Below are 14087 nucleotides of genomic sequence, written 5' to 3' on the forward strand. Positions count from 1 at the left end.
TCATGTTTCTGAGGTCCATCCACATGGCAGCATTGTCAGTGCTTCATTTCTTTTCATAGCTGAATAATATTCCATTGTATGGATAAACTACGTTTTGCTTATCCATTCATCTCTCAATGGGTTGTTTCTACCTTTTGGCTACTTTGAATCATGCTGCTGTGAGCATTCATGTACACATTTTTTTGTAGACATGTTTTCAATTCTTTTGGATATGTTCTATGAATGGAGTTTCTGGGTCATATGCTAACTCTATGCTTAACTTTTTGAGGAACTGCCAGACTCACTTCCACAATGGCTATGCCATTTCACATTCCCATCAGCAATGAATGAAGATGGCCTCTACCTTTTAATGAAGATCAGGAACCCAGCTTGCTATTTAATCAGGAATCATAATTAGCAATGTCATGATTATGAAAGAACTGAATACTCATCAAAGGTGTTTAAGTTATTTTGAGTAATGGATGATTATATTCATGATTTTATGTATTTCTGAACACTGTGAGCCCCAAGTAGATTTGTTTTCTCCATTGCTCATTAGACAGTAGCTCACCAGCAACTAAGTGCTAGCGCATGATCTGCAGCTCCCATGACAGATGGGAAAACCAGCAGTGTCACAGAATGAATGCTTCACCTGCTAATCAGATTCAAAAGTTCTGAAAATGACAAAACCTAACTGTAGTTGTGCTATTCTAAGACAGCATGTTAAAGGAAATAGATAATTGCTCTGATTGTTCTAAACAAGGAAAATAAAATGTGTGAGGCAGCTCTCCTGTGTGCATGTACAAACTTTCTTTCAGTAATCCAAGAAAATCCAGCTAAGAGGGGAGAAAATATCTCATGGAATAAAAGAGCCCTGGCTTTGAGAAAGTCATGCAGAGTCTCAGGGCTCAATCAATACAGAAAGTTCTGGGTAATTAACTGAGCTCCCAGGGTAACTTGATCTCTAGCCTGACAAGCATCATTAAGTATTTCCAGATCCAAGATAACATTCCAGCTTCTCAAAGCTCACAAACTGCATTGACCTCCCTCCCCGAGGAAAGAAACTCTCCTTGCTGTCTCTCAACCTCCTATTTCATCCAAAGTAGATGTCACCATCTGCAGATGGAAGGGTCAATGAACAAATTAATTCATTGGGGCCAAGTTTACCTTTCTATTGTCAACTCTCATAATTTGTTTGCTTGAACACACTTCAAATATCTCTTACTTATGGTAAGCGAAAGATAATATACATTACATAATTTTCACAAGTGTAAGAGGGCATTTTATGCTCACCATTTTCATTTATTTGCAGAGATACCCTGACTCATTCTCAATACCTGACTTAATGGCAGTTTCTAGTAGAAGTGGCTGCTTTCAATAATAGGAGCAGAAACTATATTTGCTCATTGCTTTCCCTTCTTTGGGGATGTTATTTCCTTAGTTTGTAAAACTTGCATACATTTCAGTTTGCAAGAGTTTCTGGACCTGTGATGTTTGATGAACATCTGGTGCCAAATAATGATGGCACATAGTTCTCTACTGCAGCGATAAAGCTGCGTAACAACTTCGAAACCTCAAAGGTATAACAAGAAGCATATTTGCTCACACATCTGGGATGGTAGGGTAGAAAGCTCTAAAAATCTTATTAGAGTTCAAGCACAGATTTTAGGGCTGGCTGATTGGATGATCTAAAATGGATGTGACTGGGGACAACTAGAATGTCTCTATGTGTCTCTCCTCCTCCAGCAGGCAACCCCGGGGAATATTCTTGTGGAGGAGGCATAGGTGCAAGAGAAAAAGTAGAAATCAGTGTGTCTTAGAGTCCTAAGCTCAGTGATGGCATACATCAGTACTCTGGCCACATTCAATTAGCTAAAGCATAAGGCCAGCCCAGATCCAAGTGTCAGGAAATAGATTCCTCTTTAGCAAGAGAAGATGCAAAGTCACATGGCAACAAGTGTGGGATACATGGGAAGATAAAGAATTGGGGCCAAAAGTGTAATCTCGTAAAGGCAGACCCTTCTCATCCCCTTCTTAAACATAGTCCATTCTTTTTTAAAATATATATATATATATATTATTGATTTCAGAGAGGAAGGGAGAGGGAGAGAGAGATAGAAACATCAATGATCAGAGAGAATCATTGATCAATCTCCTGCATGCTCCCACTAGGGATTGAGCCTGCAACCCAGGTATGTGCCCTTGACCCTTCAGTCTGCAGGCTGACGCTCTATCCACTAAGCCAAACCAGCTATGGCAAACACAGTCCATGCTTAAACGTCAGTTTATTTAGGCAAAGGGAAGATTGGGTCCATGACTGATTTTTGTATGTTTTCAGGTTCACCAAACAATTATATAAAGTAGATACATGAGCTGTCTTAGGTTGCTCAGGCTGACATAACAAAATACCATGGATGGGGTGGCTCAAACAACAGGGATTAATTTCTCACAGCTCTGGAGGCTGGGAAGTCCAAGATCAAGGTGCAAGCCAATTTAGTCTCTGGTGAGAGCTCTCTTCTTGGCTTGCAGAAGGCCACTTTCTCACCATGTTCTCATATGGCAGAAAGAGAGACGGAGAGCTCTCTGGTGTCTCTTCTTTATAAGGACATTTATCCCATCATGAGGGCCTCACCCTCATGACCTCATCAAAACTAATTACCTCCCAAAGGCTTATTTGCCAACACTATCACTTTGGGAGTCAGGGCTTCACAACTTATTCCATAGCATAAACTAAATTTAATCATTTCAAATTCAGGATCTTCATTCCTTTTAAATTATCTCCCTCACTTCATATTGGGACCAGCTATGAATAAAACTTCCTAATATTAGAAATTAAAGTCAGAACTCAACTTTGGAGTCTCAGAGATTAATCAGTACGAATTGGAAACATATCCACAGCATTTCTTACTTAGTCTTTAAAAACATGTCTAGCCCTGACCGGTTTTGCTCAGTGGATAGAGTGTCGGCCTGCGGACTGAAGGGTCCCAGGTTCGATTCCGGTCAAGGGCATGTACCTTGGTTGCAGGCACGTCCCCAGTGGGAGGTGTGCAAGAGGCAGCTGATCGATGTTTCTCTCCCATCGATGTTTCTAACTCTCTATCCCTCTTCCTTCCTCTCTGTAACAAATCAATAAAATATATTTAAAAAAAAAACAATCAAACAACAACAACAACAAAAAATGTCTATTTCTGCCCTAACCAGTTTGGCTCAGTGGATAGAGCCTTGGCCTGCAGACTCAAGGGTCCCAGGTTCGATTCCGGTCAAGGGCATGTACCTTGGCTGAGGGCACATCCCCAGTAGGGGGTGTGCAGGAGGCAGCTGATTGATGTTTCTCTCTCATCGGTGTTTCTAACTCTCTCTTCCTCCCTGTAAAAAAAATCAATAAATCCCTAACTGGTTTGGCTCAGTGAGTAGAGCGTCAGCCTGCGGATTGAAGGGTCCCAGGTTCGATTCCGGTCAAGGGCATGTACCTTGGTTGCGGGCACATCCCCAGTAGGGGTGTGCAGGAGGCGGCTGATCGATGTTTCCCTCTCATCAATGTTTCTCTCTATCCCTCTCCCTTCCTCTCTGTAAAAAATCAATAAAATATATTTTAAAAAAATCAATAAAATATATATATATTTTAAAAATAAAAAAACATATCTATTTCCAATAGAGTTGAGGAAATAAAATACCCTTGATCTAAAGGTTGAAGGATTGATTAATCAGTCCTTGTCAAGGCACATTTGTAAGAAATTCAAAGTGATTTCATGCTTCCCAGCCAAAGCATCGGAGGGCATCTTTCCCATAAGCTTCTGGAACTTCTGAGCATTAGTCATGACTCTTTCGTTCTTTATGTTCAGGCTCTTAATGGCCTGGCACCACAAAAGCAATTAAGTTGCCAGAGCACCTCTCAAGAATTCTGTTCATTTGAAGTTCTTTGAACAGGTATTTTATTCATTGTGTGTGTAGGAGAGACAGGAAGGAAATATCTTCTTTGGGATCTTAATTTGTGTCAATTAATGACTAAAAGAATGGACATCTTTAAGAAGAGAAAATGGTTTCAGCCATTATCCCAGAGAAAAGATGAGATTCATTTGTTCAGAAAGTGCGTTTAAGACAGATAGATACATTTTTTTAAATCAGTTTCTGGGCTGCCTACCTACCCTCCACACCTACTGGGGTATAGTCCTTGGACAGACATTCAAGAAAGCTGTTGTTCAACCTAATCAGTATCTCATGGCAAGAGCATCATTGATAAATCTGAAATCAGCAAAAGAAATTTTAGAATTCTTCTAAAACAAACATTAAATCACTGTAGGAGGAATTTATTAAATAAAAAACAGATTTGGAGACTTTAACACTGAAATTCATTCCTTTTATCAACTTCTTTATGTTTAAAGATGTTTCTGACCAGCCTTGGCAAAATTTATGTATGCCATAGGAACTGTGCAGGAGGAATACACAAAAATAACAGTGGCTGTCGATTCTTTTATTCACCAAATAGTTTTGTTATCATCTAGTATGTGCTGGGAACTTAGCTGGACATTGACTGGTAAAATAGTGGTAAAAGAGACAAATTCAGCTCAGGCTGTCACTGAAGTCACAGTCTAGTTCAGGCACAGAGAAGTCATAAATAGGGACAATCACAATAAGACTCCATACTACTAGGATGGCTATAATAAAAAAGATGGACAATAACACGTTTGTAAGGATGTTGAGAGACTGAAACACTCACACATTGCTGATGGCAATGAAAGTATTTGGTAGTTCCTTTAAAAGCTAAACATAGATTTACCATATGGCATAGCAATTTCACTTTCTATGGATTTTACCTGTTCTGGATATTCCATATCAAGATGAAAACTGGATGGCAAGAAACTAGAGATCAAGATCTATACCTCTAAAAGAAAGATTAGGAGACAGAATTGTCACATTAGTACAAATGAGCTATCAGTAAATACAGAATCCTATGTACAAATGTAATCCAGTTAAATACCACTAAGCAGAAGTCTATAAAAACTGCATTTATTTGGACAGTCAGATCTGAGGAATCTTCTCTCACTGCATAGGAAGCAATTCTAAGTAAATGAACCAGGAACACCAAGCCATAGGAGGCACCTGCTAACCTATCTGAAATACATTGTCTCTGTCCTTCTGAAGTATCTGTAGTGGGTCTACTATTTTTAAGATCATAGTCAGAGGTGTGGGCCCTGTAATCAGATTGCCTGTGTTTGAAAATGGCTCCACCACTTACTGTCATGGGACTTTGGGCAAGTTACTTAATCCTCTGTGCCTCAGTTTTCTTGTCTATAAAATGGGATAAAAATAGTATAAACCTTAGTGATTATTTTAAGCATTAAATAAGAACATAGAGATAAAGTGCCTGGGACTTCATAAACCATAATAAGTGTTAGCTGTTATTATTATTGCATTTCAAAAAACTGATAAGCTGAGTGACCTTTTTACCTATTCCAAGTCAGTCACTAGCTTCTTATTACCTCTAAAATGGAAAATAGCCCAGCCGGCATGCCTCAGTGGTTGATTCCTGGTCAGGGCACATGCCCAGGTTGTGGGTTTGATCCCCAATGTGGGGCGTGCAGGAGGCAGCTGATCAGTGATACTCTCTCAGCATTGATGTTTCTCTCTCTCTCTCTCTCTCCCTTCCCTTACTCTCTGAAATCAATAAAAATATATATATTAAAAATAAAACGAAAAATGTAATAGCTGCCTCCTTCACTTCTGAGACAGAGGACCAAAATAAATCATAAAGGTAAAGTGTTTTGAAAATGATAAGGCACTATACAAACATAAACTTGTTACTGAATGCAGGGAAAATCATATTTATCTATTCATAAAATCAAATTTTCAAGAATTTCAATTTCCCTAAATCTTGTTTGGCCTATTCAGAGTTATTGCACATACTTGAATGTGCTAAAATCATGCCTCTTTCAAAATTATAATTCAGACTTTTCACTAATTCAGGGAGGCATTTTCTCAATTGATGCAAAGTGTTGTGATTTTATTTTATATCAAAAAATACTAGTATGGATTTATGCTCTTGCAGGAATTTGAACAAGAAGATTTCTAATGTCTCTCTGAAGAATGGCTTGAACTGTGGTTGTTTTTCGATCTAAATTTTGGTGTTTTGGCTTTCAGATTTGAGACTTTAAGATCAGACCCAGAGAGCAAATTTCAAGAGCTCTGTTCTTTGGGTATCACTACAATATACCTACTTAATATCATGGACAGGTTCTTAGAAATTCAGAGAAGGATATATAACAAAAACCAATTTTACCATAGGCTAATTGACATAAACAAGAGTTAAGTTTCTATGGCATTTCATCAACATTATAACAAAAGGATTTGAAGGAAACACCATCATTGCAAGGACCTGCTGTGGTTGAAAAAAAAAAAACAAACCTCAGGAACCTTTCAGGGAAGAATTTATTTAACCATCTTTAAATAGTGGGAAATTCCCAGGCATATGGTAGAGTCGGGTTGGCACCACTTTCAGCTACTGGACACTCCTATTCCTCAGCCACAGTAATAGGCACATGACTCAAGTTAGATCAATCAGATTGTTTCTGGATATTTGCTTGAACTGTTTCCCACTGAAGAGGCCTGAGAAAGTATGTGGTCTCAGAGTAGGAGGCTGCTATCTGGAGACTTTAGTGGGAAAACTGGCTTGAAAATGGAGCTCATATGGAGAATGTGTAGCTGAGAAATGGGGAGAAATAAATTGTGCCCCAGTCCCAGTGTGAGTGCACTAGATTAAGCTTGACTTAAAGGAGTCTTGCTAGATTGGCCTGTTTGGTCAAGTTTAGTCTCTTCTAGCCTCTTTTGTTATTTTTTGGCTCAAGCCTATTTGGACCAGTTACTTGTACCTAAAGGATCCTGATTCAGGAAGAAATAATGTAAAAGCCAAAACAACCAAGATTTTAATCTTAATTAATGAGAAATACACTAGATTTTAATTTAAAATCAAGCATGACTATTTTGTGCATTGGTCATGCTTATATTTCTTCAATCTTGGCTCATTGAACAAGATGCTATATCTCAAATAATATAACATTCTCCTCTTAAATTTATCCTTCTTCCCTTTGGACAAGAAAGTATTTTTTGAAGTGTCAATGATTAAATAATTAACTATTCAAATAAAAGAGGCCATTCTAAATCAAAAGTTATCTTGAATTAGAAAAGGTAAAAATCAAATAAAATTGAGCTAGTTGAAACAGAAAATGTTCCAGGTAATGTCAAAAGAGCTCAAAATCTTTCCAACAGTGCTCAAAAGAAAAAGCTATTTATTTTAGCAAAGACAATCAGATGTGTGTTTGGGAATATCATTTGAAATCATGATCTATATAAAATTACTACAAGCATCATGACCCTAGAACAGCCTTGGGCAAACTACGGCCCGCGGGCCGGATCCGGCTGTTCTATCCGGTTCTCTTGCTCTCCCCTCCGCTCCTTTACTTTGAATTTATATTAGTTCACACAAACACTCCATCCATGGTTTTGTTCCGGCCCTCCGGTCCAGTTTAAGAACCCATTGTGGCCCTTGAGTCAAAAAGTTTGCCCAGCCCTGCCCTAGAAGGTATAAGGTTTTTACAGTGAGGATGGACAAAACATTGACATTTTAGGGAACAATTATGAGGCACATACATATTTTTATACGGTTGTAAGTAAAAGTAGTGGTATAGAAGAGAGAAAAGTATTGTTGTTGTTGTTTTTATCTTGCATAGCTTGCAATTGGAATTTTTCAAGACAACTCTCCTTTTGAATATTTGAAATATCTTAGCCATTTGAATATTTCTATTTACCTTGTTCATTTATGAGTTGACTTAATTTTGTATTCCATTGTGTCTGTCCAATTTGTCTGTAAATGTGACTGAGCGTCAGCCTGTCTGTCTTGGATTATAAACTGTCAGAAGAGGCAAGGTTTAGCTAATTCTCTCTGTGAATCATTTAGCATGGCATAGCACCACATGCAATTAGAGATTTAATAAATGTGTTTATTGTGACCTTTGGGAGGCTTAGTCTTATTTATTGCCGTCTTGATCCTGCCAGCCCTTCTCAAGAAGTTGGGGAAAGTTGGCTTTATTTACTTTTCATACCTTGTTAGCCCGGAAGCAAATGCTGAGTGTGATAACTGAGGCTTATCACTGATGTCTATTGGTGAACTTCTGTGTGATATATTTGGTCTTTGTCCTCAGGTTCCTGGCACAGAGCCCCTAAAACCCTTACAATTTCCCTAGTGATGGGGGTGTACTTTATTGTTCATAAGGAGTCCCTTATCAGCCCACCTGAGTTTATGCTAGAGGTGATATAGGGTAACATAAGAAGGGACTGGTCACCAGAAAGACCAAGTGATCAGAGGGCTGGAATATTCAGCCCCATCCACCAATCTCTAGGAAGGTGCTGGAGATTAAACTCTGTAAAAATTCTTGAACAAGCCCTAACCGGTTTGGCTCAGTGGGTAAGAGCATCAGCCTGTGGACTCAAGGGTCCCAGGTTCGATTCCTGTCAAGGGCATGTACCTTGGTTGCGGGCACATACCCATTGGGGAGTGTGCAGGAGGCAGCTGATTGATGTTTCTCTCTCATCGATGTTTCTAACTCTCTATCCCTCTCCCTTCCTCTCTGTAAAAAATCAATAAAATATATTTAAAAAAATTCTTGAACAAGACTGATGGGATTCTGGGCTGGTGAACACATGCATATACCAGAAGGGTAGCATACCCCAGTTCCATGGGGACAGATACTCCTGCACTCAGGACCCTTTCAGACCTTACCCTGTGTACCTCTTCATCTGGCTGTACATCTGAATCCTTTATTATAACCTTTATAATAAACCGGTAAATCTAAATAAATGTTTTTCTGCACTTTGTGAGTCATTCTAGCAAATTATCAGACCAGAGGAGGGAATTGTGGGAACTTGGTTTATAGCCAGTTGATCATAAATACAGGCATCACTCCAGTTTTCTATCCATTCTATCCATGTTCCATGTATTCATTCATGCACCCTATTTATTGAGTGCCTATTATGTGCTAGGTTGTGAAATATTTAAAGAAGGTAGACATGGAGCTTCCAGTCTATCCAGACAAATAAACAATTATACAGTGGGGCCTTTGCTGTTGGGAGGAGGTGTAACACAAGACAATTTTCTGGGGTGATGAAAATGTTTTATATGTTGTTTTATGTGGTGATTACATGGGAGTATTAGTCACTAAAACACTGGACTGCACACTTAAGCCACCAAGCTTGTGGGGTTTTGATATGTCAGCTTCAGGAAACCAATACTCTACTTCTGACATTTTCTTTTATAATGCCCATTTAAGCTCTATGAGGAGAGGGGCCATATCCCTCTTTTCAGTGCTTGACACATAGTAGATTGTAATATATATCAAATGATATATCAATATAAGTGGGAAATTGTACTAATTCCACATTTTGGTGGTAGGTGAATTGTTTCCACATAATGTACTTGTTTACAATGTCCATAAAGAGGTTATATGTCAATGCAGATCTAATGTATAGGAATTAACTTGTTTTGCAAAGTCTGCCTCTTTATTAGAATAGTAATACAGATGAGCAAAACACTGGGCTAGGGATAGGAGACTTGGCAGCTATTCTAACTTCCATCACTGCCTCATAAGGCAAGAGAGCTTACTTCAGTGGTTGTTTCCCAAGCCATAAAAGGAAAATCTTGTCCCCTTTTTGCCTACTAAGGAGGATCATGGGGGGCAGGGGGCAGCTTGTAAAATGCTCCAACTTACTTCAGAGAGATAGAAAATGGACCCTACATTATTTGCTTTACTTTCTGGAAACCAGCTTAAAGTTCTGTTTCCATTTTTGCTTTTGGTATCAGGGTTCTTCAACCATTCAGCCAAGTGTACAACCAAAGCTAGTCAATAATCATTATGTCTATTTTACAGATGGAGAAACTTAAAGCAGAACATGGGTTATGGGAGAAACCAAGATGGCGCCATAGGTGAACCACCCAAACTGCTGCCTCACAAAACAATTTCAAAACTACAGCTAAAAGACAGAATAGATATCATCCAGAACCACAGGAAAGCTGGCTGAATGGAAATTCTACAACTAGAAGGAAAGAGAGGGGCACACGGAGACTCAGAGGAGCTGCAAAGGGCTGAGGTATGGAGACACATGCGCGGAGAGGACGGGCAGCTGAGTGCCTGGCTAGTTTTCTCTAGCAGGAGAGAGACAGAAGCTCCCAACTGCACTGAACCCCAGTTCCGAATGCACTGAACCCCAGTTCTGGGTGAGACCCTGGGGTCCCAGACTCATATGGGGGAGTCTGGACGGTTGGGAAAAGAGAGGAGCACACGGAAACTCTGGGGAGCCGCGAAGGCAGAGGTCTGGAGGCACGCGCGCAAGTGCGCACAGAGAGAACTGACGGCTGAGTGTGCCGCTGGCTTTCTCTAGCGGGAGGAAGGCGGAAGCTCCCGACTGCGATGAACTCCAGTTCCGGGTGACAATCTGGGAATCCAGATTCATTGGGGGAGAAACTGGACTGTCTGGCAGCGGATGAAACTCAAGGGCAGCTCTCTCTCAGAGGTGCTTGCAGCGATTACCGAGGGACACTGAGACCCAGGGGCCTCATAGAGAAGGGCTGACGGGAAGCCAAGGCTGTCTGCTCAGCCCTGAGACTCTGCCCCATCCAAGTTGAGCACAGAGGCTTTTGCAATTTTGCAAGTCTTGTCTCATAAGGCTGTCTCCAGCACAGAAGTCCTCCCGGCACAGACACAGCTGATCCTCACAGCCAATTGGCCTGGAGGTCAATTCCTCCCAGTGATACCAACAACAATCAACGCTTAACTACAACAAGGCTGTGCACACAGGCCACAAAGGGGTGCACCAAGAGTATTCACCTCAGGTAACTGGGGAGGCTGAGCCACTGGGCCCTATAGGACACCTAGCACACAAAGCTACTCTACCAACTCAGGGAAGCAGTCAAAATGTGGAGACAAAGAAACAGATCACAAACGAAAGAAATGGAGGAAAGCAAACGACTGGATATAGAGTTCAAAATCACAGTTATAAGGTTTTTCAAGAATTTTCTAGAAAAGGCCGATAAATTTAGCAAGACCCTCGAGGATATGAAAAAGGACCAACTAGAAATTAAACATACACTGACTGAAATAAAAAATATTATACAGAGACCTAACAGCAGACTAGAGGATTGCAAGAATCAAGTCAAAGATTTGAAATACAAAGAAGCAAAAAACACTCAACCGGAAAAGCAAAAAGAAAAAAGAATCCAAAAATATGAAGATAGTGTAAGGAGCCTCTGGGAGAACTTCAAGAGTACCAACATCAGAATTATGGGGGTGCCAGAAGAAGAGAGAGAGCAAGATACTGAAAACCTATTTGAAGAAATAATGACCAAAAACTTCCCCCACCTGGTGAAAGAAATAGACTTACAAGTCCAGGAAGCGCAGAGAACCCCAAACAAAAGGAATCCAAAGAGGACCACACAAAGACACATCATAATTAAAATGCCAAGAGCAAAAGACAAAGAGAGAATATTAAAAGCAGCAGGAGAAAAACAGTTAGTTACCTACAAGGGAGCACCCATACGACTGTCAGCTGATTTCTCAACAGAAACTATGCAGGCCAGACGGGAGTGGCAAGAAATATTCAAAGTGATGAATAGCAAGAACCTACAACCAAGATTACTCTACCCAGCAAAGCTATCATTCAGAATTGAAGGTCAGATAAAGAGCTTCACAGATAAGAAAAAGCTAAAGGAGTTCATCAACACCAAACCAGTATTATATGAAATGCTGAAAGGTACTCTTTAAGAAGAGGAAAAAGAAGAAAAAGGTAAAGATAAAAATTATGAACCACAAATACATATCTATCAACAAGTGAATCTAAAAATCAAGTGAATAAAAAATCTGATGAACAGAATAATCTGGTGAATATAATAGAATCAGGGGCATAGAAAGGAAGTGGACTGACAATTCTCATGGGGAAAGGGGTGTGGAGGTGCAGGAACAGACTGGACAAAGGTGGTACACCTACAGTGAGGGGGAGGTAAGGGCAGAGGGTGTGGTGGGAACCGGGTTGAGGGGAGCTATGGGGGAAAAAAAGAGGAACAATTGTAATAATCTGAACAATAAAGATTTATTAAATTGGAAAAAAAAAGAACATGGGTTATATGTTCAAGTAAGCAAAGTAATTAACCAGGAAAATTCCATAAAGATTCTGAGTCCAAAACAAGTGATTCTGTGGAACCATCTGTTCTCCAACTACTCTCTAAAGTGCAGTATGTATTGTTGAAATGGATTTTCCTATAGCAGATGTCAATCAGACAGCCAGGATTCAGATAAGACCTGGCTTAAGCATTCCAGTGAAGAGATGCCTTTTCACTCTACCAGTGAGTAGATTTAAAAAAAAAAAATTATTTTAGAGAGAGATGAGAGAAGGGAGGGAGGGAGGAAGGGAAGAGGGAGAGAGAGAGAGAGAGGTGAGAGAGAAACCCAAAACCTGGGCATGTGCTCTGACCTGAGAATTGAACTGGAGACCTTTCTGTGCACGAGATGACCAACCAACTAAGCCACACCGATCAAGGTACCAGTGGGTAGATTTTATGACCTATCTACAACTTTGGCATTTACAAACTCAGGTTAGGATAGTTATAGAATCCCTTTACTCTTTTAAGTCATAAAATTTAAGCAATGGCCACAAGAAGATGGATTACTTTGGGTAAATAGTCAAATTTGTGAAGGTGACCAAGGATAAAAACAACATAGCAAACCAGATCCAGTTCTCAGATACTTTCATTTCAATCATAGCTAGGCAACCAGTCATGCACTAATTTAATAATGCAACTTAACTCAGATGGGGGGTGGGTGGGGAGTGGGTGTTGGATTTAAGACAAGAATGACAGAATGTGGAGAATTATTAAAACTGGGTGATGGATACATGGGACTTCATTACACCATTCTATTTGCTTCATATATGTATGTTTGAAATTTTCCAAAATAAGAAATGGCTTATTATAGCAAGCTAACCAACTTTGCAAAAGTTTGTAAGATCTCCCATGATTTATCAGTAAGTCCTATAATAAAAACCATTGCTAGAATAAAAATAGCTAGCTTTCTACCCTCTTGTCTTATGAATACACATGATATTGAAATAAAGAGATTATTTAGTAACTTAAAAAATTTTTTTAGCCCTGGCTGGGTGGTTCAGTTGGTTACAGCATCATCTTGATATGCCAAAGTTTGGGGTTCAATCCCTGGTCAGGGCACATACAAGAATCAACCAATGAATGATGTTTCTCTTCTCTCTCTCTCTAAATCCATAAATAAAAACTAAAAAAAAAATGGCTGCTTCTTGAATTTGGGATTTTGAAATTATTTGACTTAAGCACATTGTGAATTCAATAAAAAAATTTTGTGAGGGATTAAAAAAACAAAATAAGAGAACAGCCCCAATACATCCTAAGCAAGAAGTTGAACTGCAATAACTTATCCCACCTGTCTTGATAATACTTTTTGACTCTGAATTACAAAGTATTGAACTGCTATGACTTGTTAGAAAACAAACCATTTTCCTGAACCACAATTGGTACAACTAAAAGGGTTGTTATTATAAAAAGTCTAGCCCTAGCCGGTTTGGCTCAGTGGATAAAGCGTTGACCTGCAGACTGAAGGGTCCTGGGTTTGATTCTGGTAAAGGGCACATGCCCAGGTTGCAGGCTCGATCCCCAGTAGGGGGCCTGCAGGAGGCAGCCAATCAATGACACTCTCTCTCATCATTGATGTTTCTATTTCTCTTTCCCTCTCCCTTCCTCTCTGAAATCAATAAAGATATATATATTTTTAAAAATGCCTCTCAAGCTTTAGGGGGTTCCAATTTCAAGCATTTAGAGATTGTGAACTCCTGCATTCTATTTGCTCCTTTATTTTTTTAAATATCATATACTTCTCAATCTTCCAGAAATAATTCACTCAAACATTTATTAGGAGCTTGCTTTATTCTAGGCAAGTCTTACTCTTAAGACAAGTCTTCCACAGGAATTGCAGTTTTAAAATGATCTTCAAGCCCTGGCTGGCATGCTCGTTGGTTAGAGCATTGACTCAAGCTGGCTAAAT

Source organism: Plecotus auritus (assembly GCF_963455305.1).
Source record: "Plecotus auritus genome assembly, chromosome: 13".
Classification (NCBI taxonomy): domain Eukaryota; kingdom Metazoa; phylum Chordata; class Mammalia; order Chiroptera; family Vespertilionidae; genus Plecotus; species Plecotus auritus.